Source organism: Pristiophorus japonicus, unplaced genomic scaffold (assembly GCF_044704955.1).
Source record: "Pristiophorus japonicus isolate sPriJap1 unplaced genomic scaffold, sPriJap1.hap1 HAP1_SCAFFOLD_234, whole genome shotgun sequence".
In the NCBI taxonomy this organism is placed as follows: domain Eukaryota; kingdom Metazoa; phylum Chordata; class Chondrichthyes; family Pristiophoridae; genus Pristiophorus; species Pristiophorus japonicus.
Genome location: NW_027252058.1, coordinates 433,786 through 458,514, shown reverse-complemented (window position 1 = coordinate 458,514; position 24,729 = coordinate 433,786). Strand labels below are relative to the sequence as shown.

The following is a 24,729-nucleotide window of genomic DNA, read 5'->3' as shown; positions in this document are numbered from 1 at the left end:
ACACACTGACTCTCACTGGGGTACGGGTCCCACACACACCGGCTCTCACTGGGGTACGGGTCCCACACACACCGACTCTCACTGGGGTACGGGTCCCACACACACTGACTCTCACTGGGGTACGGGTCCCACACACACCGACTCTCACTGGGGTAGGGTCCCACACACACTGACTCTCACTGGGGTACGGGTCCCACACACACTGACTCTCACTGGGGTACGGGTCCCACACACACCGACTCTCACTGGGGTACGGGTCCCACACACACTGACTCTCACTGGGGTACGGGTCCCACACACACTGACTCTCACTGGGGTATGGGTCCCACACACACTGACTCTCACTGGGGTACGGGTCCCACACACACTGACTCTCACTGGGGTACGGGTCCCACACACACTGACTCTCACTGGGGTACGGGTCCCACACACACTGACTCTCACTGGTGTACGGGTCCCACACACACTGACATTCACTGGGTTACGGGCCCCACATGCGCCCACTGTACCCCAGTGAGAGTCGGTGTGTGTGGGACCCGTACCCCATTGAGAGTCAGCACCATGGGTGAGGGAATGCGGCAAACACTAAATACACCCTCCACACCTCTATTTTACCGTGTATATATAAATCGTGGTGCATTAAAAAGATAAGACAGATGGAGTTTGATACGGCGCATTATTTTACAGACAGTCTGGGAGGCTGCAGCAACACGGAGCCGTCACCAGGAGATGCTGTGGGCCTGCTCTGTGCTGACATGCCATGATCACAGCACAGGACTGGCAGCACTGGTCACTGCACACTCTCTCCCTCCCGGGCAGGACTAGGCCTCCGCGATGCACAGTCAGGCAGCTTGGCCCCTGCCCCCCCAGAGTCTCACCCCTCTCACAGAGTGGGCACATGCCACTCGCACCTGGCACCCCGCAGAACATGCTGGCTGGTTGAAGGCTCCTCAAGGGACTGGGGCACAAGATGGCGTGCAAAACTCTCCTTCACCTCCCTTGCAAGCCGGGCCCCAACGCAGCCTCGGGGAGAGGAACAGCACTTGGCTTCAGGCTCGGCCACAGCACCTCCCATCCCAGGCCCTCAAACCGTGCAACTTGTACCTTCAGCTGCCTGGGCCTACCTGTTCAGAACATTTGGAACAGGAGGAGGCCCATTCAGCCCCTCGAGCCTGTTACACAGGAACAGGAGGAGGCCCATTCAGCCCCTCGAGCCTGTTACACAGGAACAGGAGGAGGCCCATTCAGCCCCTCGAGCCTGTTACACAGGAACAGGAGGAGGCCCATTCAGCCCCTTGAGCCTGTTACACAAGAACAGGAAGAGGCCCATTCAGCCCCTTGATACCCCTTTCCAAAAATCAAATAATCTCAGTTTTGAAACCTCCAACTGACCCCTGGCCTGAGCAGCTTTTTGGGGGAGAGAGTTGCAGATTCCCGCTGCCATTTGTGTGAAGAAGTGCTTCCTGACATCAGCCCTGATTGGCCGGGCTCGAATTTGAAGGTTCTGCCCCTTGTTCTGGATTCCCCCACCAGAGGTCATAGTTTCTCTCGGTCTACCCTATCAATGTTTTTAATCATCAGATGACCCCTCAACCATCGGATCATAACGATCGGGAAAGAATGAGGAGGTTGGGCCTCTTTTCTCTCGAATGGAAAGGACTGAGATGTGATTTGATGCAGGGATTTTAAATTATGAAGGGCTCCCATAGGGTTGGCCCAGGAAAGATGTTTGCAGTGGTAGGGGGAGAGCAAAACTAGGGGCCATAAATATAAAGCAGAGATTCATAAATCCAATGGGGAATTCAGGAGAAACTTCTCGTGGAACATGCTCCCACATGGAGTGGTTCAGGCGACTAATATAGATACGTTTAACAGACCAGACTATCACCAAGCTCCCTTTGCTCTCCAAAATCCTTGAACGTGTTGTTGCCTCCCAAACCTGTATCCATCTTTCCCAGAACTCCATGTTTGAATCCGTCCAATCAGGTTTCCGCCCCTTGCCACAGTACCAAAACGGTTCTCATCAAAGTCACAAATCACATCCTGTGTGACTGACAAAGGCAAACGCTCCCTCCTCGCCCTCCTCGACCTGTCTGCAGCCTTTGACACAGTCGACCACTCCATCCTCCTCCTCCTCCTCCACCACCGTCCAGCTGGGTGGGACTGCACTCCCTGCTTCCATTCTCATCCATCCAGTCACAGCCACCTGCAACGTTACCTCTGGTGTTCCCCAAGGATCTGTCCTTGGCCCCTCCTATTTTCCATCTACATGTTGCCCCCTCGGCGACATCATCTGAAAGCACGGAGTCAGTTTCCACCCGTCCGCTGACGACCCCCAGCTCTACCTCCCCCCCACTTCTCTCCACCCCTCCGCGGTCTCTGAATTGTCACACTGCTTGTCCCACATCCAGTGCTGGATGAGCAGAACTTTCCTGCAACTAAATATTGGGAAGATTGAAGCCAGTGTCTTTGGTCCCTGCCAGAACCATTCCCTACCCACTGACCCATCCCCCTCCCTGGCCAGAACCATTCCCTACCCACTGACTCCATCCCCCTCCCTGGCCAGAACCATTCCCTACCCACTGACTCCATCCCCCTCCCTGGCCAGAACCATTCCCTACCCACTGACCCATCCCCCTCCCTGGCCAGAACCATTCCCTACCCAATACCAATCCCTACCCACTGACCCATCCCACTCCCTGGCCAGAACTATTCCCTACCCACTGACTCCATCCCCCTCCCTGGCCAGAACCATTCCCTACCCAATACCAATCCCTACCCACTGACCCATCCCCCTCCCTACCCAATACCAATCCCTACCCACTGACCCATCCCCCTCCCTGGCCAGAACCATTCCCTACCCACTGACCCATCCCCCTCCCCGGCCAGAACCAATCCCTACCCACTGACCCATCCCCCTCCCTGGCCAGAACCATTCCCTACCCACTGACCCATCCCCCGCCCTGGCCAGAACCAATCCCTACCCACTGACTCCATCCCCCTCCCTGGCCAATACCAATCCCTACCCAATACCATTCCCTACCCACTGACCCATCCCCCTCCCTGGCCAGAACCATTCCCTACCCACTGACCCATCCCCCTCCCTGGCCAGAACCAATCCCTACCCACTGACTCCATCCCCCTCCCTGGCCAATACCAATCCCTACCCAATACCATTCCCTACCCACTGACCCATCCCCCGCCCTGGCCAGAACCAATCCCTACCCACTGACCCATCCCCCTCCCTGGCCAGAACCATTCCCTACCCAGAACCATTCCCTACCCACTGACCCATCCCCCTCCCTGGCCAGAACCATTCCCTACCCACTGACCCATCCCCCTCCCTGGCCAGAACCATTCCCTACCCACTGACCCATCCCCCTCCCTGGCCAGAACCATTCCCTACCCACTGACCCATCCCCCTCCCTGGCCAGAACCATTCCCTACCCACTGACCCATCCCCCTCCCTGGCCAAAACCATTCCCTACCCACTGACTCCATCCCCCTCCCTGGCCAAAACTCCATTCACTACCCACTGACTCCATCCCCCTCCCTGGCCAATCCCTGGCCAGAACCATTCCCTACCCACTGACCCATCCCCCTCCCTGGCCAGAACCATTCCCTACCCACTGACCCATCCCCCTCCCTGGCCAAAACCATTCCCTACCCACTGACTCCATCCCCCTCCCTGGCCAATCCCTGGCCAGAAGCATTCCCTACCCACTGACTCCATCCCCCTCCCTGGCCAATCCCTGACCAGAACCATTCCCTACCCACTGACCCATCCCCCTCCCTGGCCAGAACCATTCCCTACCCACTGACCCATCCCCCTCCCTGGCCAAAACCATTCCCTACCCACTGACTCCATCCCCCTCCCTGGCCAATCCCTGGCCAGAACCATTCCCTACCCACTGACTCCATCCCCCTCCCTGGCCAGAACCATTCCCTACCCACTGACTCCATCCCCCTCCCTGGCCAATACTCCATTCCCTACCCACTGACTCCATCCCCCTTCCTGGCCAATCCCTGGCCAGAACCATTCCCTACCCACTGACCCATCCCCCTTCCTGGCCAGAACCATTCCCTACCCACTGACCCATCCCCCTCCCTGGCCAGAACCATTCCCTACCCACTGACCCATCCCCCTCCCTGGCCAGAACCATTCCCTACCCACTGACTCCATCCCCCTCCCTGCCCACTGTCTGTGGTGGAACCAGACTGTTCACATCCTCATCGTCCTATTTAACACTGAGATGAGCTTCCAGCCACATATCCTTACCACCACTCAGACTACCTACTTTCAGCTCTGTAACATCGCCCATCTCTGCCCCGCCTCAGCTCATCTGCTGCTGGAACCTTCATCCCGGCCTTTGTTCTTTTATCATTACTGTTTAAGTCACACTTTTCACCAGCTGCGTGACTCGCACGAGATGAACATATGCTGAGCAGATAGAAGGCTACCTCCACACTTGACTATTCCAACATATTCCTGGCTGACCTCCCATCTTCCACCCTCCATAAACTTGGGCTCAAACTCTGCTGCCCCGTGTCCGAACTCGCACCCAGTCCCGCTCACCCATCACCCCCTGTGCTCACTGCCCCGTGTCCTAACTCGCACCAAGTCCCGCTCACCCATCACCCCCTGTGCCCCGTGTCCTAACTCGCACCAAGTCCCGCTCACCCATCACCCCGTGCCCTAACTCGCACCAAGTCCCGCTCACCCATCACCCTCTGTGCCCCATGTCCTAACTTGCACCAAGTCCCGCTCACCCATCACCCCCTGTGCCCAGTGTCCTTACTCGCACCGAGTCCCGCTAACCCATCACCCCCTGTGCCCCGTGTCCTAACTCGCACCAAGTCCCGCTCACCCATCACCCCGTGCCCTAACTCGCACCGAGTCCTGCTCACCCATCACCCCCTGTGCCCCGTGTCCTAACTCGCACCGAGTCCCGCTCACCCATCACCCCCTGTGCCCCGTGTCCTAACTCGCACCAAGTCCCACTCACCCATCACCCCCTGTCCTAACTCGCACCAAGTCCCGCTCACCCATCACCCCCTGTGCCCCGTGCCCTAACTCGCACCAAGTCCCACTCACCCATCACCCCCTGTGCCCCGTGTCCTAACTCGCACCCAGTCCCACTCACCCATCACCCCCTGTGCCCCGTGTCCTAACTCGCACCAAGTCCCGCTCACCCATCACCCCCCTGTGCCCCGTGTCCTAACTCACACCAAGTCCCACTCACCCATCACCCCCTGTCCTAACTCTCACCCAGTCCCACTCACCCATCACCCCCTGTGCCCCGTGTCCTAACTCACACCCAGTCCCGCTCACCCATCACCCCCTGTGCCCCGTGTCCTAACTCACACCAAGTCCCACTCACCCATCACCCCCTGTGCCCCGTGTCCTAACTCGCACCGAGTCCCGCTCACCCATCACCCCCTGTGCCCCGTGTCCTAACTCGCACCCAGTCCCACTCACCCATCACCCCCTGTGCCCCGTGTCCTAACTTGCACCAAGTCCCACTCACCCATCACCCCCTGTCCTAACTCTCACCCAGTCCCACTCACCCATCACCCCCTGTGCCCCGTGTCCTAACTCACACCCAGTCCCGCTCACCCATCACCCCCTGTGCCCCGTGTCCTAACTCACACCAAGTCCCACTCACCCATCACCCCCTGTGCCCCGTGTCCTAACTCGCACCGAGTCCCGCTCACCCATCACCCCCTGTGCCCCGTGTCCTAACTCGCACCCAGTCCCACTCACCCATCACCCCCTGTGCCCCGTGTCCTAACTTGCACCAAGTCCCACTCACCCATCACCCCCTGTGCCCCGTGTCCTAACTCACCCAGTCCCACTCACCCATCACCCCCTGTGCTCACTGACCTGCATTGTCTCCCGGTCCGCCAACACCTCGATTAAAAAAAATTCTCATCCTTGTTTTCAAACCCCTCCCTCTCTCTGTAACCGACTGCAACCCCACAATCCCCCAAGATCTCTGCGTTCCTCCAATTCTGCCTTCCTGACCATCCCAGATTTCCATCGCACCACCATCGGTAGCCGTGCCTTCAGCTGCCTGGGCCCCAAGCTCTGGAACTCCCTCCCTAAACCTCTCCGCTTCGCTCTCCTCCTTTAAGACGCTCCTTAAAACCGACCTCTTTGACCAACCTTTTGGTCAGCTGTCCGAATAGCTCCTTCTGGTTCAGTCAAATTCTGCGTGTTTATGTTCCTGTGCCTTGGGATGTTTTACTATGTTGAAGGTGCTATGTGAATGCACGTTGTTGAGAGGGGAATGGAAGGATAAGTTGGTAGGGAAGGATGATATCGGATTAGAGGGCTTATATGGAGCAGAAACACCAGCACAGACCAGTTGGGCAGAATGGCCTGTTTATGTGCTGTAATTTCTATCTAATCTCCTCAATCCTCACACACCCCGACCCTCAATCCTCACATCATCCTCGGTCTAGTTGGGAGTTGGAGGCTGCTTGGGATTATCGCTGGGTGCTGGTATCGGACCCTCAGACTACCTTAAAGCTGCTTTGGAAAAACATTAATTGCTGTTGTCTTGAGAGTACGGAACTGTGTAATGACGGGGCCTGTGGAAACCAGGGGCAACCAGCAGCCTTCGGCAGCAGCACACAATGAGAGTGCGTCAGCATGGCTGCCGGCGAGCTGTGCTGTTTGTCTCACCCTCGCACACCTGCGAGCGGGGCTGTCGAGGGCCAGGTCATGAGTGCGTACAGTCACCGTAAAAATAGAGATGGGGCCAGAGAGGAGGCGGTTGCCCCCGGCGACGGGTCTCCAGGAAACCGCACTGGAGCGCTGACGGGAGAGGAAGGCAGCTGGCGATGGTGGGGGCGGGAGGCGAGGAGCGCATGGCAGGGTCCGAGTGGTACCTGGGAACAATTGGGTGAGGGGAGTCAGCTGTGTGAACACGTGGCGACCACGGCCCACACAGGATAGCGGCACTTCTGCAAATGATGCAACCAATACACAGCCCTGTGTGTTTACAACTGACCCAAACACTGCCCCGTGGGAGGGAGCGCCGCACTGTCGGAGGGGCAGTACTGAGGGAGTGCTGCACTGTCGGAGGGGCAGTACTGAGGGAGTGCTGCACTGTCGGAGGGGCAGTACTGAGGGAGTGCTGCACTGTCGGAGGGGCAGTACTGAGGGAGTCCCGCACTGTCGGAGGGGCAGTACTGAGGGAGTCCCGCACTGTCGGAGGGGCAGTACTGAGGGAGTGCTGCACTGTCGGAGGGGCAGTACTGAGGGAGTCCCGCACTGTCGGAGGGGCAGTACTGAGGGAGTGCCGCACTGTCGGAGGGGCAGTACTGAGGGAGTGCCGCACTGTCGGAGGGGCAGTACTGAGGGAGCCCCGCACTGTCGGAGGGGCAGTACTGAGGGAGTGCTGCACTGTCGGAGGGGCAGTACTGAGGGAGTGCCGCACTGTCGGAGGGGCAGTATGTATCTCTCAGGGTTCCATCCTTGCTTCACTGCGGAGAGGAAGACGAGATATTGCGTGCCCGTTGACCCTGCCACTGCACAGAATGAACAATTTCCCATTTACACCGCTGATGTAGAGCTACAAGCGCATCAAACGGGCGAAGGGAACGTTGTCCTTGATCTCGGGCCCTGGAATATACAGGGTGGGAGTTACCCTCCAGCTGTACAGAGTCTCGGTCAGACCCCGTGTGCAGTAACTGTGCTCAGTTCTGGTCCCTCGACCCTTGGGGAGGAGATATCGGCCTCGGAGGGGGAGTAGTGCACATTCCCCAGAATGATAGACCCGAGGCTGAAAGGGTTAACTAACGAGGGCATGCACAGACTGGGTTTGTATTCCCTCGAGTGTAGACCATTAACGGGCGATCTAATCGAGGTGTTTTAAAATGATCTAAGGATGTGATAGAGAAAGACTTGCATTTATGTAGCACCGGACATCCCAAAGCGCATGGGTCTCTGGGAGAGGCAGGTTCCTGGGCCTAGGCTCCAAACAGCGCCAACACTGAACTGGTAGGCAGACGGAGAGATTCACGGGTGTGAACTGGTGTGTCAACGTGTTCAGTAACACACATCCTGTGGCATTATCACTCACACAGCGATCTGATAACACAGCCCCTCCCCACCCAGCAAACCCAGCTCCATTCACAGCCTGTCACACACAATACACCCTGCTTAGTGAGCTCATCGCACTCACAAAGTCCGAACCACTCGGTTACATCCCAGCCTGTAACTCACTCCCAGATATCTGTTATTCTATATATAAACCCCCCGAACCCCTCGATTAGATTCCAGCCTGTAACTTACTCCCGGGTATCTGTTATTCTATATATAAACCCCCCGAACCCCTCGATTAGATTCCAGCCTGCAACTCACTCCCGGGTATCTGTTATTCTATATATAAACCCCCCGAACCCCTCGATTAGATTCCAGCCTGTAACTCACTCCCGGGTATCTGTTATTCTATATATAAACCCCCCGAACCCCCCGATTAGATTCCAGCCTGTAACTTACTCCCGGGTATCTGTTATTCTATGTATAATCCCCCCGAACACCTCAATTAGATTCCAGCCTGTAACTCACTCCCGAGTATCTGTTATTCTATATATAAACCCCCCGATTAGATTCCAGCCTGTAACTCACTCCCGGGTATCAGTTATTCTATATATAAATCCCCTGAACCCCCCGATTACATTCAAGCCTGTAACTCACTCCCGGGTATCAGCTATTCTTTTTATAAACCCCCTGAACCCCTCGATTGGATTCCAGCCTGTAACTCACTCCCGGGTATCTGTTATTATATATATAAACCCCCAGAACCGCACGATTAGATTCCAGCAGGTAACTCCCGGGTATTTGTTATTCTATATATAAACCACCCCGAACCCCTCAATTAGATTCCAGCATGTAACTCACTACAGGTATCTGTTATGATAGAAATAAATCCCCTGAACCCCTCGATTAGATTAAAGCCTGTAACTCACTCCCTGGTGTCCGTTATTCGATATATAAACCCCCTGAACCCCTCGATTAGATTCCAGCCTGTAGCTCACTTCTAGGCATCCATTATTCTATATATAAATCCCCCCCGAACCCTTCGATTAGATTACGGCCTGTAACACACTCCCGAGAATCCATTATTCTATATATAAATCCCCGAACACATCGATTAGATTCCAGCCTGCAACTCACTCCCGGGTATCTGTTATTCTATATATAAATCCCTGAACGCTTCGATTAGATACCAGCCTGTAACACACTCACAGGTATCCGTTGGTTAATATATAAACCCCCCGAGCCCCTCGATTGGATTCCAGCTTGTAACTCACTCTCGGGTATCTGTTCTGTTGAAAAACCTCCCGAACCCCTCGATTAGATTACAGCCTGGAATTCACTCCCGGGTGTAAGTTGTTCTAAGAATAAATCCCCCGAACCCCTCGATTAGATTCCAGCTTGTAATCCACTCTCGGGTATCTGTTCTGTATATAAACCCCCTGAACCCCTCGATTAGATTCCAGCCTGCAACTCACTCCCGGGTATCTGTTATTCAATATATGAACCCTTCGATTAGATTCCAGCTTGGAACTCACTCCCGGGTATCTATTATTCTTTATATAAACCCCCCGAACCCCTCGATTAGATTCCAGCTTGTAATCCACTCTCGGGTATCTGTTCTGTATATAAACCCCCTGAACCCCTCGATTAGATTCCAGCCTGCAACTCACTCCCGGGTATCTGTTATTCAATATATGAACCCTTCGATTAGATTCCAGCTTGGAACTCACTCCCGGGTATCTATTATTCTTTATATAAACCCCCCGAACCCCTCGATTAGATTCCAGTCTGTAACTCACTCCCGGGTATCTGTTATTCTACATATAAACCCCCTGAACCCCTTGATTAGATTCCAGCCTGTAACTCACTCCCGGGTATCTGTTATATACCTAAACCCCCCAAATCCCTTGATTAAATTCCAGCCTGTAACTCACTCCCGGGTTTCCGTTATTCTATATATAAACCCTCCGAACATCTCGATTAGATTACAGCCAGTAACTCACTCCCGGGTATCTGTTATTCTATATATAAATCCCTGAACGCTTCGATTAGATACCAGCCTGTAACACACTCACAGGTATCCGTTGGTTAATATATAAACCCCCCGAGCCCCCTCGATTAGATTCCAGCTTGTAACCCACTCTCGGGTATCTGTTCTGTATATAAACCCCCTGAACCCCTCGATTAGATTCCAGCCTGTAACTCACTCCCGGGTGTCTGTTATTCTATATATAAACCCCCCCCGAACCCCTAGATTAGATTCCAGCCTGTAACTCACTCCCGGTATCTGTTATTCTATATATAAACCCCCCGAACCCCTCGATTAGATTCCAGCCTGTAACTCACTCCCGGGTATCTGTTATTTTATATATAAACCCCCCGATTAGATTCCAGCTTGTAACTCACTCCTGGGTATCCGTTATGCTATATATAAACCCCCATCCCCTCGATTAGATTCCAGCCTGTAACTCACTCTTGGGTATCTGTTATTCTATATATAAACCCCCCGGACACCTCGATTAGATTCCAGCCTGTAACTCACTCCCGGGTATCTGTTATTCTATATATAAACCCCCCGGACACCTCGATTAGATTCCAGCCTGTAACTCACTCCCGGGTATCTGTTATTCTATATATAAACCCCCCGGACACCTCGATTAGATTCCAGCCTGTAACTCACTCCCGGGTATCTGTTATTCTATATATAAACCCCCCGGACACCTCGATTAGATTCCAGCCTGTAACTCACTCCCGGGTATCTGTTATTCTATATATAAACCCCCCGGACACCTCGATTAGATTCCAGCCTGTAACTCACTCCCGGGTATCTGTTATTCTATATATAAACCCCCGGCCCATTAGAAGAGGCCAGATGAGAATGGTCAGGGGCTTCATTGCAAGGGAGCGTGGTGAGAAACGGGTGCAATCACAGCTCACCTTGAGTCAACTAACTACAGAAACATGGAAAATCGGAGCAGTAGTAGGCCATTCGGCCCTTCGAGCCTGCACCACCATTCAATAGGATCATGGCTGATCCTCTATCTCAACACCATATTCCTGCTTTTTCCCCATACCCCTTGATGTCTTTTGTTTCTAGATATCTATCGATCTCCCTCTTAAATATATTCAGTGACTTGGCCTCCACAGCCTTCTGTGGTAGAGAATTCCACAGGTTCACCACCCTCTGAGTGAAAACATTTCTCCTCATCTCGGTCCTAAATTTCCTACCCCGTATCCTGAGACTGTGAGCCCTTGTTCTAGACTTCCCAGACCGGGGAAACATCCTCCCCACATCCAGTCTGTCCAACCCAGTCAGAATTTTATACCTTTCAATGAGATCCCCTCCCATTCTTCTAAACTCCAGTGAATAAAGGCCTAGTCGACCCAATCTCTGTCGGACGAGAACCACCATGGAAACGCACCACAACATCCCCTTTTGCAGACTTGCTGCTCTGTTGCAGTTCCCCCTTCTGATGATGAGCAGCTCTGGCTGGGCATATCCCGCACTGGGCCAGCGTTTCTGCCTGATGCAACTGGTTGGCGCAATGCCCCCCCCCACCATGTCCTTAACGTGGTGTTGGCAGCATGTGGGAGGGCAATCTCTGAACCCCCCCCCCGCACTAACTCGTCGGTAGCACTGTCAATGAAAGTGTCTCCCTCTCCTCACCCACGTGGCCTGTGAATGTCGAGGGACCATTGTGGCTTCAATCAGTCTGCCATGACTCAAGTGGCTGTCCTCGGCTCCAAACGGGCCTGCCGTGAGTCGGAGTTCGGCCCATCGTGCCTGCGCTGCCTCTTTGGTAGAGCGATTCAACTCATCCCACTCCCCCCTGCTCCTTCCCCATTTCCCAGTGCCTTGGGGCCAGGTTTTGTCCAGTCACACTCCAATGAAGCACCTTGTGATTGCAGATCAACCATCATCATCACAGGCAGTCCCTCGGAATCGAGGAAGACTTGCTTCCACTCTAAACAGAAGTCCTTAGGTGACTGAACAGTCCAATACGAGAACCACAGTCCCTGTCACAGGTGGGACAGACAGTCGCTGAGGGAAGGGGAGGGTGGGACAGGTTTGCCGCACGCTCCTTCCGCTGCCTGCACTTGGTTTCTGCATGCTCTCGGCGACGAGACTCGAGGTGCTCAGTGCCCTCCCGGATGCACTTCCTCCACTTAGGACGGACTGGTCTTTGGCCAGGGACTCCCAGGTGTTGGTGGGGATGTTGCACTTTATCAGGGAGGCTTTGAGGGTGTCCCTGTAACGTTTCCTCTGCCCACCTTTGCCTCGTTTGCCGTGAAGGAGTTCCGAGTGGAGCGCTTGCTTTGGGAGTCTCGTGTCAGATCAGCCACGATCTTATTAAATGGTGGAGCAGGCTCAAGGGGCCAAATGGCCAACTCCTGCTCCTATTTCTTATGTTCTTATGTAACGTTTTACTACATTAACGGTATTATCCGCATTATGGGATACAGCGGGGGCTGAGTTCTCATTTCTTTAAGGTGGCAGGGCAGGTTGAGAAAGCGGTTCAAAAGGTTACGGGATCTTGGGCTTCATAAACAGAGGCAGAGAGTAAAAAGTGTGGAATTAATAATGAACCTGTATAAAACACTAGTTCGGCCCCAACTGGAGCATTGTGTCCAATTCTGGGCACTGCACTTTAGGAAGGATGTGAAGGCCTGAGAGAGTGTGCAGAAAAGATTTACAAGAATGGTTCCAGGGATGAGGGACTTCAGTTCTGTGGATAGACTGGAGAAGCTGGGGTTGTTCTCCTTGGAGCAGAGAAGGTTGAGAGGAGATTTGATCGAGGTGTTCAAAATCATGAGAGGTCTGTACAGAGTAGAGAGAGAGAAACTGTTCCCATTGGTGGAAGGGTGGAGAACCAGAGGACACAGATTTAAGGTGATTGGCAGAAGAGCCAAAGGCGACTTGAGGAAAAACTTTCTTACACAGTGAGTGGTTAGAATCTGGAATGTGCTGAGTGAAAGGGTGGTGGAGGCAGATTCAATCGGGGCTTTCAAAAGGGAGTTGGATAAGTATCTGAAGTAAAAAATTGCAGGGCTCCGGGGATAGGGCGGGGGAGTGGGACTGGCTGAGGGGCTCTTGCAGAGAGTTGGCACGGGCTCGATGAGCTGACTGGCCTTCCTCCGTGCTGTAATCATTCTGTGATTGTATTCTATATAAATACGTGGTTGTGTTTGTTGCAGCAAATAACTCAGGGGTGAAGGGAAAGCACTGAATGGTGAATATGGGTACAGGAGAAGGCCATTCCACCATTCAATATGATGGCCGATGTGTAGCTCAAATCCACTGGCAGGGAATATAATCACAGTTTATTGAGTAGGCTGAGGACATGCAGAACTACAGCGAGTTGATTGGGCTTCAGAAAGAAAGAACGGTTGAAAGAACTTGCATTTATATAGTGCCTTTCACCACCTCAGGACATCCCAAAGCACTTTACAGCCAATGAAGTACTTTCTGACATGCAGTCACTGTTGTAATGTGGGAAACGCGGCAACCAATTTGCGCACATCAAGTTCCCACAAACAGCAATGTGATAATGACCAGCACGGACCAGCCCACACTGCGATATTTGTGCGCACTCGGTCTGTGCAGCAGAGCTGGGCTCCAGTCGTCCTGGTTAACCCTTGCCACTGGACCAAGACCCAGCTCAGTCAAGCCCGTGTGGTGGCTGGTGTGCAATGGCCACTGCACTCTTAAAAACTCCACGCACAGACATCTTCCACCCACTCAACTGGAGTTCAGGACTAGAACATCGGGTCCTTCATTGAAACATCTGTGAACTCGTGGAAGTAAGACATCCTCGTTCGATGGACCGCCTATGATGACAACTGACCAGGGAATCTGTTTTAGTGATGTTGGTTGAGAGAAATATATTTGTACAGGACACCAGGGATTTCTCCCCTGCTCTTCTTTGAAAAAATGCCATGGGATCTTTTACATTCACCTGAGAGGGTGAACGTCTCATCCAAAAGATGGCTCCCTTCAGTACTGCCCCTCCGACAGTGCAGCACTCCCTCAGTACTGCCCCTCCGACAGTGCAGCGCTCCCTCAGTACTGCCCCTCCGACAGTGCAGCGCTCCCTCAGTACTGCCCCTCCGACAGTGCGGCACTCCCTCAGTACTGCCCCTCCGACAGTGCGGCACTCCCTCAGTACTGCCCCTCCGACAGTGCGGCACTCCCTCAGTACTGCTCCTTCGACAGTGCAGCGCTCCCTCAGTACTGCCCCTCCGACAGTGCGGCACTCCCTCAGTACTGCCCCTCCGACTGCACTGGGAGTGTTGGCCTGAAATTTGTGCCCAAGTCTCTGCAGTGGGACTCGAACCCACGACCTTCTGACTCAGAGGCCTAAGTGTTACCCACTGAGCCACGGAGGAGGAAGAGTGTGTAAGACTGGGGATTGGTAGTTTGTGAACAAAAAGGTGACGTTTGTGAGGAGCTTGCCGTCCGAAGGATGCTTGCAGGACAGCGAGAGACACATTGGGGAGGTGTGATGAATGCGGGAGAAATCTCCGTCAGCTTTGCACAAACTTCCCCTTTAAGATGCCCTCCAACATCCTCGCTGCCTGGCTGCAAGCAGACAGGAAGTCTCCAGCACGACCTTTCTGTAATGAGTCAGAGGCCCCAGTCTGTTACCCACACACACACATCGAGCAGAAGCCTGCACAGCGACAGACAGCCTGCTCACTCATCCCCAGGCTCAGCCTGCCCTGCTGTTAGTGCACAGGCAGTCCTTCGAACGAGGATGACTTGCTTCCACGAGGATAGATGCTTCAATGAAGGACCCGATGTTCCAGTCCTGAACTCCAGTTGAGGGGGTGGAAGATGCCTGTGCGTGGATTTGTTTAACGTGTGGTGGCCGTTGCATACCAGCCACCACACGGGCTTGACAGAGCAAGGTCTTTATCCAGTGGCAAGGGATTAACCAAGACGACGGGAGACCAGCTCTGCTGCACGGACCTAGTGCGCACATATATTGCAGTGTGGGCTGGACCGTGCTGCCCGGCCCGTGCTGCCCCTGCACCCCCGCCACGATCTCTCGCCGCTCCTCCGCCACAAACATTGTGAGAGAACATCTCCGTGGGTTGGGGCTTCAAAGAGCTGGAGGGCTGGGCCCTCATCATTATCACAGGCAGTCCCTCAGAATCGAGGAAGACTTGCTTCCACTCTAAAAATGAGTCCTTAGGTGGCTGAATAGTCCAATACGACAACCACAGTCCCTGTCACAGGTGGGACAGACAGTCGCTGAGGGAAGGGGAGGGTGGGACAGGTTTGCCGCACGCTCCTTCCACTGCCTGCGCTTGGTTTCTGCATGCTCTCGGCGACGAGACTCGAGGTGCTCAGCGACCCTCCCAGATGCACTTCCTCCACTTAGGGCGGTCTTTGGCCAGGGACTCCCAGGTGTCGGTGGGGATGTTGCACTTTATCAGGGAGGCTTTGAGGGTGTCCCTGTAACGTTTCCTCTGCCCACCTTTGGCTCGTTGGCCATGAAGGAGTTCCGAGTAGAGCGCTTGCTTTGGGAGACTCGTGTCTGGCAGGCGGACAATGTGGCCCTGCCCAGTGGATGCTGCTCAAAGTGTTGCTTAACGCATCGGGCTGTACCCGGTGGGATGGATTGGGACCAGGAGGGCCCTCCCCCTGCCTAGGGGCTCAGTGAGGAGTTGACTACCACCTAGGGATGCCTGCTCTGGTTGGAGTGCATTCGGCCCATGATCTTCAGGCCATATAGCCCGTGTGGTAGCCAGTGTGCAATGGCCACCCCACGTTAAAAGAACTCATGCACAGGCATCTTCCACCCTTCAACATCGTATTGGACTCATTTTTAGAGTGGAAGCAAGTCTTCCTAGATCTCGAGGGACTGTCTATTGTGATGATAACTGTACAGTCACCGGGACAGCCAATGGCTCAGTTGATATCACCCTCGCCTCTGAGTCAGAACCTAAGAACATAAGAAATAGGAGCAGAAGTCGACCATTCGGCCCCTCGAGCCTGCTCCGCCATTTAATACGACCATGGCTGATCCGCTCATGGACTCAGCTCCACTTCCCTGCCCGCTCCCCATAATCCTTCACTCTCTTATCGCTCAAAAATCTGTCTCTCTCCGCCTTAAATATATTCACTGACCCAGCCTCCACAGCTCTCTGGGGCAGAGAATTCCACAGATTTACAACCCTCTGAGAGAAGAAATTCCTCCTCATCTCAGTTTTAAATGGGCGACCCCTTATTCTAAAACTATGCCCCCTAGTTCTAAATTCCCCCACGATTGGAAATATCCTCTCTGCATCTACCCTGTTAAACCCCCTCAGAATCTTATACGCTTCAATAAGATCACCTCTCATTCTTCTGAATTCCAATGAGTAGAGGCCCAACTTGCTCAACCTTTCCTCATAAGTCAACCCCCTCACCTCCGGAATCAACCGAGTGAACCTTCTCTGAACAGCCTCCAAAGCAAGTATATCCTTTCGTAAATATGGAAACCAAAACTGCACGCAGTACTCCAGGTGTGGCCTCACCAATACCCTGTATAACTGTAGCAAGACTTCCCTGCTTTTATACTCCATCCTGCTTGTGGAAGGTTTTGGGTTCAAATCCCAGAGAATTGAGCACAAAAATCAAGGCCGACACTCCAGTGCAGTGCTCCAGGTCGATACTCCAGTGCAGTGCTCCAGGCCGACACTCCAGTGCAGTGCTCCAGGCCGACACTCCAGGAATTCATGTTTTATCGAGTTCTAGCATAACCTCCCATGTATTCCATGCCTCGGCTAATAAAGGAAAGTATTCCGTACGCTATCTTAACCCCCTTATCAACCTGCCCTGCTACCTTTAAGGATCTGTGGACATGCACTCCAAGGTCCCTTTGTTCCTCTACACCTCTCAGTATCCTCCCATTTATTGTATATTCCCTTTCCTTGTGGCCCTTCCCCAAATGCATTACCTCACACTTTCTGGATTGAATTAAGGGAACCCTGCACTGTCGGAGGTGCCGTTTTTCGGATGTGACGTTAAACCGAGGCCCCATCTGCTCTCAGGTGGACGTAAAAGATCCCGTTGCACTATTTCTAAGAAGAGCAGGGGTGTTCTCCCCGGTGTTCTGGGGCCAATATTTATCCCTCAATCAACATCATAAGACAAATTATCTGGTCATTATCACTTTGCTGTTTTTGGGAGCTTGCTGTGTGCATATCTGGCTGCTGCGTAGCCAACAGTGACTACACTTCAAAAATGTACTTCATTGGCTGTAAAGCACCTTGGAACGTTTGGTGGTCATGAAAGCGCTATATAAATGCAAGTTCTTTTTTTTCTTTGTAACTGCACAAATCACTGTGCAATAGCGGTTCCCACTACTGGCTGCCCGATATGTCAAACAGTTAACAATGGTGGCGGCGATACCCACAATCCTCTGCACCCCAAAAATCACGTTATCCGTGGCGTGGTTTTACTGCATCACGTCCTGGGTGCATTGTTGCCGTTTCATGCGATTCCGGGCCGGAGCGAAACCGGGCAGGGAAACATCCCTGGGGTTTCTCTCCCGGACAGCAAGCAGGAGTTTCACCTTCAATCCCAGGAGACCCAGGACAATGAGAGGATTCAATGATGAGGACAGGTTACACAGAGTAGGCTCGTGTTCCTTTGAGTTTAGAAGATTAGGGGGCGAGATAATCGAGGTGTTTAAGATGACTAAAAGCATTGAGAGAGAGAAACTGTTTCCTCTGGTGGGGGGAATCTAGAACAAGGGGCAGAACCTTCAAACTAGAGCCCGGCCATTCAGGGGTGATGTCAGGAAGCACTTCTTCACACAACGGGCAGCGGGAATCTGCAATTCACTCACCTCAAACCGGCTGAGGGGCAATGGAAAACTTCAAATCTGAGATGAGATTTTTTACTGTCACTTTAATTCCCCTCTCCACTCCGTCCTCGGCCTCCTACACTGTTCCAACGAAGCTCAACGCAAGCACGAGGAACAGCACCTCATCTTAGAAACATAGAAAATAGGTACAGGAGTCGGCCATTCAGCCCTTCGAGCCTGCACCACCATTCAATAAGATCATGGCTGATCATTCCCTCAGTACCCCTTTCCTGCTTTCTCTCCATACCCCTCGATCCCTTTAGCCATAAGGGCCATATCTAACTCCCTCTTGAATATATCCAATGAACTGGCATCAACAACTCTCTGCGGTAGAGAATTCCACAGGTTAACAACTCTCTGAGTGAAGAAGTTTCTCCTCATCTCAGTCCTAAATGGCCTACCCCTTATCCTTAGACTGTGTCCTCTGGTTCTGGACTTCCCCAACATCGGGAACAGTCTTCCCGCATCGAACCTGTCCAGTCCCGTCAGAATTTTTATGTTTCTATGAGATCCTCTCTCATCCTTCTAAACTCCAGTGTATAAAGGCCCAGTTTATCCAGTCGCTCCTCCTCATATGTCAGTCCTGCCATCCCAGGAATCAGTCTGGTGAACCTTTGCTGCACTCCCTCAATAGCAAGAACGTCCTTCCTCAGATTAGGAGACCAAAACTGAACACAATATTCCAGGTGAGGCCTCACCAAGGCCCTGTACAACTGCAGTAAGACCTCCCTGCTCCTATACTCAAATCCTCTAGCTATGAAGACCAACATACCATTTGCCTTCTTCACCGCCTGCTGTACCTGCATGCCCACTTTCAGTGACTGATGTACCATGACACCCAGGTCTCGTTGCACCTCCCCTTTTCCTAATCTGCCGCCATTCAGATAATATTCTGCCTTTGTGTTTTTGCCCCCAAAATGGATAACCTCACATTTATCCACATTATACTGCATCTGCCATGCATTTGCCCACTCACCTAACCTGTCCAAGTCACCCTGCAGCCTATTAGCATCCTCCTCACAGCTCACACCGCCACCCAGTTTAGTGTCATCTACAAACTTGGAGATATTACACTCGAATCCATCCTCTAGATCATTAATGTATATTGTAAAGAGCTGGGGTCCAAGCACTGAGCCCTGCGGCATTCCACTTGTCACTGCCTGCCATTCTGAAAAGGACCCGTTTATCCCGACTCTCTGCTTCCTGTCTGCCAACCAGTTCTCTATCCACGTCAGTACATTACCCCCAATACCATGTGCTTTGATTTTGCACACCATCTCTTGTGTGGGACCTTGTCACAAGCCTTTTGAAAGTCCAAACACACCACATCATTGGTTCTCCCTTGTCCACTCTACTAGTTACATCCTCAAAAAATTCCAGAAGATTTGTCAAGCATGATTTCCCTTTCATAAATCCATGCTGACTTGGACCGATCCTGTCACTGCTTTCCAAATGCGCTGCTATTTCATCTTTAATAATTGATTACAACATTTTCCCCACTACTGATGTCAGGCTAACCGGTCTATAATTACCCGTTTTCTCTCTCCCCTCCTTTTTTAAAAAAGTGGTGTTACATTAGCTACCCTCCAGTCCATAGGAACTGATCCCGAGTCGATAGACCATTGGAAAATGATCACCAATGCATCCACTATTTCTGGGGCCACTTCCTTAAGTACTCTGGGATGTAGACTATTAGGCCACGGGGATTTATCGGCCTTCAATCCCATCAATTTCCCGAACACATTTTCCCGCCTGTTAAGGATATCCTTCAGTTCCTCCTTCTCACGAGATCCTCAGTCCCCTAGTACATCCGGAAGGTTATTTATGTCTTCCTTCGTGAAGACAGAACCAAAGTATTAGTTCAATTGGTCTGCCATTTCTTTGTTCCCCATTATAAATTCACCTGAATCCGACTGCAAGGGACCTACGTTTGTCTTCACTAATCTTTTTCTCTTCACATATCTATAGAAGCTTTTGCAGTCAGTTTTTTTGGTCCCGGCAAGCTTCCTCTCATACTCTATTTTCCCCCTCTTAATTAAACCCTTTGTCCTCCTCTGCTGAATTCTAAATTTCTCCCAGTCCTCAGGTTTGCTGCTTTTTCTAGCTAATTTATATGCCTCTTCCTTGGATTTAACATTATCCTTAATTTCCCTTGTTAGCCACGGTTGAGCCACCTTCCCCGTTTTATTTTTACTCTAGACAAGAATGTACAATTGTTGAAGTTCATCCATATGATCTTTAAAGGTTTGCCATTGCCTATCCACCATCAACCCTTTACGTATCATTTGCCAGTCTAATCTAGCCAATTCGCACCTCATACCGCCAAAGTTACCTTTCCTTAAGTTCTGGACCCTAGTTTCTGAATTAACTGTGTCACTTTCCATCCTAATAAAGAATTCTACCATATTATGGTCACTCTTCCCCAAGGGGCCTCAAACAATAAGAATGCTAATTAGTCCCTTCTCATTAAACATCACCCAGTCCAGGATGGCCAGCTCCCTGGTTGGTTCCTCGACATATTGGTCTAGAAAACCATCCCTAATACACTCCAGGAAATCCTCCTCCACCGCATTGCTACCAGTTAGGTTAGCCCAATCAATATGTAGATTAAAGTCGCCCATGATAACTGCTGTACCTTTACTGCACACATCCCTTATTTCTTGTTTGATGCTGTCCCCAACCTTACTACTACCATATCTTTCATTTTGTTGAAAAAGCAAATGGCATGTTGGCCTTCATAGTAAGGGAATTTGAGTACAGGGGCAGGGAGGTGTTGCTACAGTTGTACAGGGCATTGGTGAGGCCACACCTGGAGTATTGTGTACAGTTTTGGTCTCCTAACTTGAGGAAGGACATTCTTGCTATTGAGGGAGTGCAGCGAAGGTTCACCAGACTGATTCCCGGGATGGCGGGACTGACATATCAAGAAAGACTGGATCAACTGGGCTTGTATTCACTGGAGTTCAGAAGAATGAGAGGGGATCCCATAGAAACGTTTAAAATTCTGACGGGTTTAGATAGGTTAGATGCAGGAAGAATGTTCCCAATGTTGGGGAAGTCCAGAACCAGGGGTCACAGTCTAAGGATAAGGGGTAAGCCATTTAGGACCGAGATGAGGAGAAACTTCTTCACCCAGAGAGTGGTGAACCTGTGGAATTCTCTACCACAGAAAGTTGTTGAGGCCAATTCACGAAATATATTCAAAAAGGAGTTAGATGTAGTCCTTACTACTCGGGGGATCAAAGGGTATGGCGAGAAAGCAGGAATGGGGTACTGAAGTTGCATGTTCAGCCATGAACTCATTGAATGGCGGTGCAGGCTCGAAGGGCCGAATGGCCTACTCCTGCACCTATTTTCTATGTTTGGGCACTTTACAGCCTTCTGGACTCAACATCGAGTTCAACAATTTCAGAACAAAACCACTGCCCTCAATTTTCCAGACAGTAGCTGCATGGAATGGTTCTGCTATGCTATTTACCCCTCTTCCAGACCCATCTTTTGTTTCTGAACTTGTCCCATTACCGTCTCCTTTTGTCTCGCACCATCGTCCCTTTGTCTCTCGAATCTCTCCTGCCTTCCTCCCTATCCCAGGCCTTCCCTTGTGTCCTTTCCTCCCCGCCCCTCTTTTCCCTGCCCCTGCACTTGCTTAAAACCTGCCACACCTCTAACTTAGAACATAACAACATAAGAATTCGATGCAGGAGTTGGCCATTCGGCCCCTCGAGCCTGCTCCGCCATTCAGTAAGATCATTGACGACGAGATCCAACACCGCCTCCAGTGCGCCAGCACAGCTTTCGGCCGCCTGAGGAAAAGAGTGTTTGAAGACCAGGCCCTCAAACCTGCCACCAAGCTCATGGTTTACAGGGCTGTAGTAATACCCGCCTCCTGTATGGCTCAGAGACATGTATGGCTCAGAGACATCCTTTAACAATGTTCAACACCTCGATTAGATCGCCCGTTAATGGTATACACTCGAGGGAATACAAACCCAGTCTGTGCATGCCCTCGTTATTTAACCCTTTCAGCCCCGGGGGTATCATTCTGGGGAATGTGCACTACTCCCCCTCAGAGGCCGATATCTCCTCCCCAAGGGTCGAGGGACCAGAACTGAGCACAGTTACTGCACACGGGGTCTAACCGAGACTCTGTACAGCTGGAGGGTAACTCCCACCCTGTGTATTCCAGGGCCCGAGATCAAGGACAACGTTCCCTTCGCCCGTTTAATTATTGTGTGTTCCTGTCCACGAGCTCTCACCGATTCCTGTACACGGACCCAGAGATCTCTCGGCACCTCCACAATTCCCAGCTTCTCACCATTTAGAGACTGTGATCTTTCTTGGGTCCAAAGTGGATGACCTCACACTTTCCCCACAGTGAACTCCCATCTGCCACAGTGTTGTCCGCTCACTTAATCTATCAATGGTCTTTCTGCTCCCCATCCCCACTATTCACTATGCCGCCTAACATGGATATTCGGCTCTTGTTTCTTTCATCTAAGTCCTTTCACCATCATCATCATAAGCAGTCCCTCGGAATCGAGGAAGACTTGCTTCCACTCTTAACATGAGTCCTTAGGTGGCTGAACAGTCCAATGCGAGAACCACAGTCCCTGTCACAGGTGGGACAGACAGTCGCTGAGGGAAGGGGAGGGTGGGACAGGTTTGCCGCACGCTCCTTCCACTGCCTGCGCTTGGTTTCTGCATGCTCTCGGCGACGAGACTCGAGGTGCTCAGCGCCCTCCCGGATGCACTTCCTCCACTTAGGGCGGACTGGTCTTTGGCCAGGGACTCCCAGGTGTCGGTGGGGATGTTGCACTTTATCAGGGAGGCTTTGAGGGTGTCCCTGTAACGTTTCCTCTGCCCACCTTTGGCTCATTTGCCCTGAAGGAGTTCCGAGTAGAGCGCTTGCTTTGGGAGTCTCGTGTCTGGCATGCGGACAATGTGGCCCTGCCCAGCGGAGCTGGTCAAGTGTGGTCAGTGCTTCGATGCTGGGGATGTTGGCCTGGACGAGGACACTAATGTTGGTGCGTCTGTCCTCCCAGGGGATTTGTAGGATCTTGGAGACATCGTTGGTGGTATTTCTCCAGTGACTTGCGGTGTCTACTGTACATGGTCCATGTCTCTGAGCCATACAGCTCCACCTCACAGTCAACAAGCTCTCCGCTGTAGTGGAACTAAACTACAGAACCAGTGGGAACCTGTTCAACTGTCGCCGTCTCCAGACCAGGGCCAAGACCACCCCAACCTCTGTCGTCGAGCTACAGTATGCGGACGACACCTGTGTCTGCGCACATTCAGAGGCTGAACTCCAGGACATAGTCGACGTATTTACCGAGTCCTTTGTAAATATCGTAAAAACCGGAGGCTCCAGTACATATCCCTACAGGTCACATCCCGCCCATTTAAGTCGAGGCCCATTATCCCTACTCTCTGTCTCCTAATTCCCAGCCAATTCCCTACCCATGTCAACAGGTTGCCTCGAATTCCACGCTGCCATCGTTCATAGAATTACAGAAATTTACAACATGGAAGGAGGCCATTTCGGCCCATCGTGTCCGTGCCGGCCGACCAAGAGCTACCCAGCCTAATCCCACTTTCCAGCTCTAGGTTCGTAGCCCTGCAGGTTACAGCACTACAGGTGCACATCCAGGTACTGTTTAAATGTGGTGAGGGTTTCTGCCTCTACCACCCTTTCAGACAGTGAGTTCCAAACCCCCACCACACTCTGGGTGAAGACATTTCCCCTCAAATCCCCTCTAAACCTCCCCCCAATTACTTTAAAGCTATGTTCTCTGGTTGTTGACCCCTCTGCTAAGGGAAACAGGTCCTTCCTATGCACTCTATCCAGGCCCCTCAATGTTATACACCTCAATCAGGTCTCCCCTCAGCCTCCTCTGTTCCAATGAAAACAGCTCCAGCCTATCCAATCTTTCCTCATAGCTAAAATTCTCCAGTCCCGGCAACATCCTCATAAATCTCCTCTGTACTCTCTCCAGTGCAATCACATCTTTCCTGTAATGTGGTGACCAGAACTGCACGCAGTACTCCAGCTGTGGCCTAACTAGTGTTTTATACAGTTCAAGCATAACCTCACTGCTCTTGTATTCTATGCCTCGGCTAATAAAGGTATCTATTCCATATGTCTTCTTAACCACCTTATCTAGCTGGCCTGCTACCTTCAGAGGTCTGTGAACCTGCACTCCAAGGTCCCTCTGTTCCTCTACACTTCTCAGTGTCCTACCATTTAATGTGTATTCCCTTGCCTTGTTAGCCCTCTCCAAATGCATTACCTCACACTTCTATTGAATTCCATTTGCCACTGTTCTTCCCACCTGACCAGTCCATTGATGTCTTCAGTGAGTACACAGTTATTGATAGACGAAGAAAGACCAAGATCCATCTAGTTCACTATCTCACATCCTGGTAGTTGCATTATACAACGATAATGGAGTTATTGACCAATCACAGCGATCAATCTCTATCAACGAGTCCACACCAGATCCAGGCATGTGGTGAGGAAATCCCCCATTGATGGATCGCCCTGGGAACCACAGGCCCAAAGTCACCCGCTCCTCCTGAGGTCGCAACACTCCCCACACGTCACGGGTCAGATTACTCACATCCTGGAACCCAAAGCGTTACATAAGAACATAAGAAATAGGAGCAGGAGCAGGCCATATGGCCCCTCGAGCCTGCTCCGCCATTTAATACGATCATGGCTGATCCGATCATGGACTCAGCTCCACTTCCCTGCCCGCTCCCCATAATCCCTTATTCTCTTATCATTTAAGAAACTGTCTATTTCTGTCTTAAATTTATTCA

General features: G+C 52.0%; 1 protein-coding gene across 1 annotated transcript in view; it reads right to left on the bottom strand.

Moving 5' to 3' along the window:
* LOC139245758 (protein capicua homolog) overlaps positions 1-24,729 on the bottom strand; it is a 206,190-nt gene that overhangs the window by 136,005 nt on the left and 45,456 nt on the right. The gene's annotated exons all lie outside the window — the stretch shown is intronic.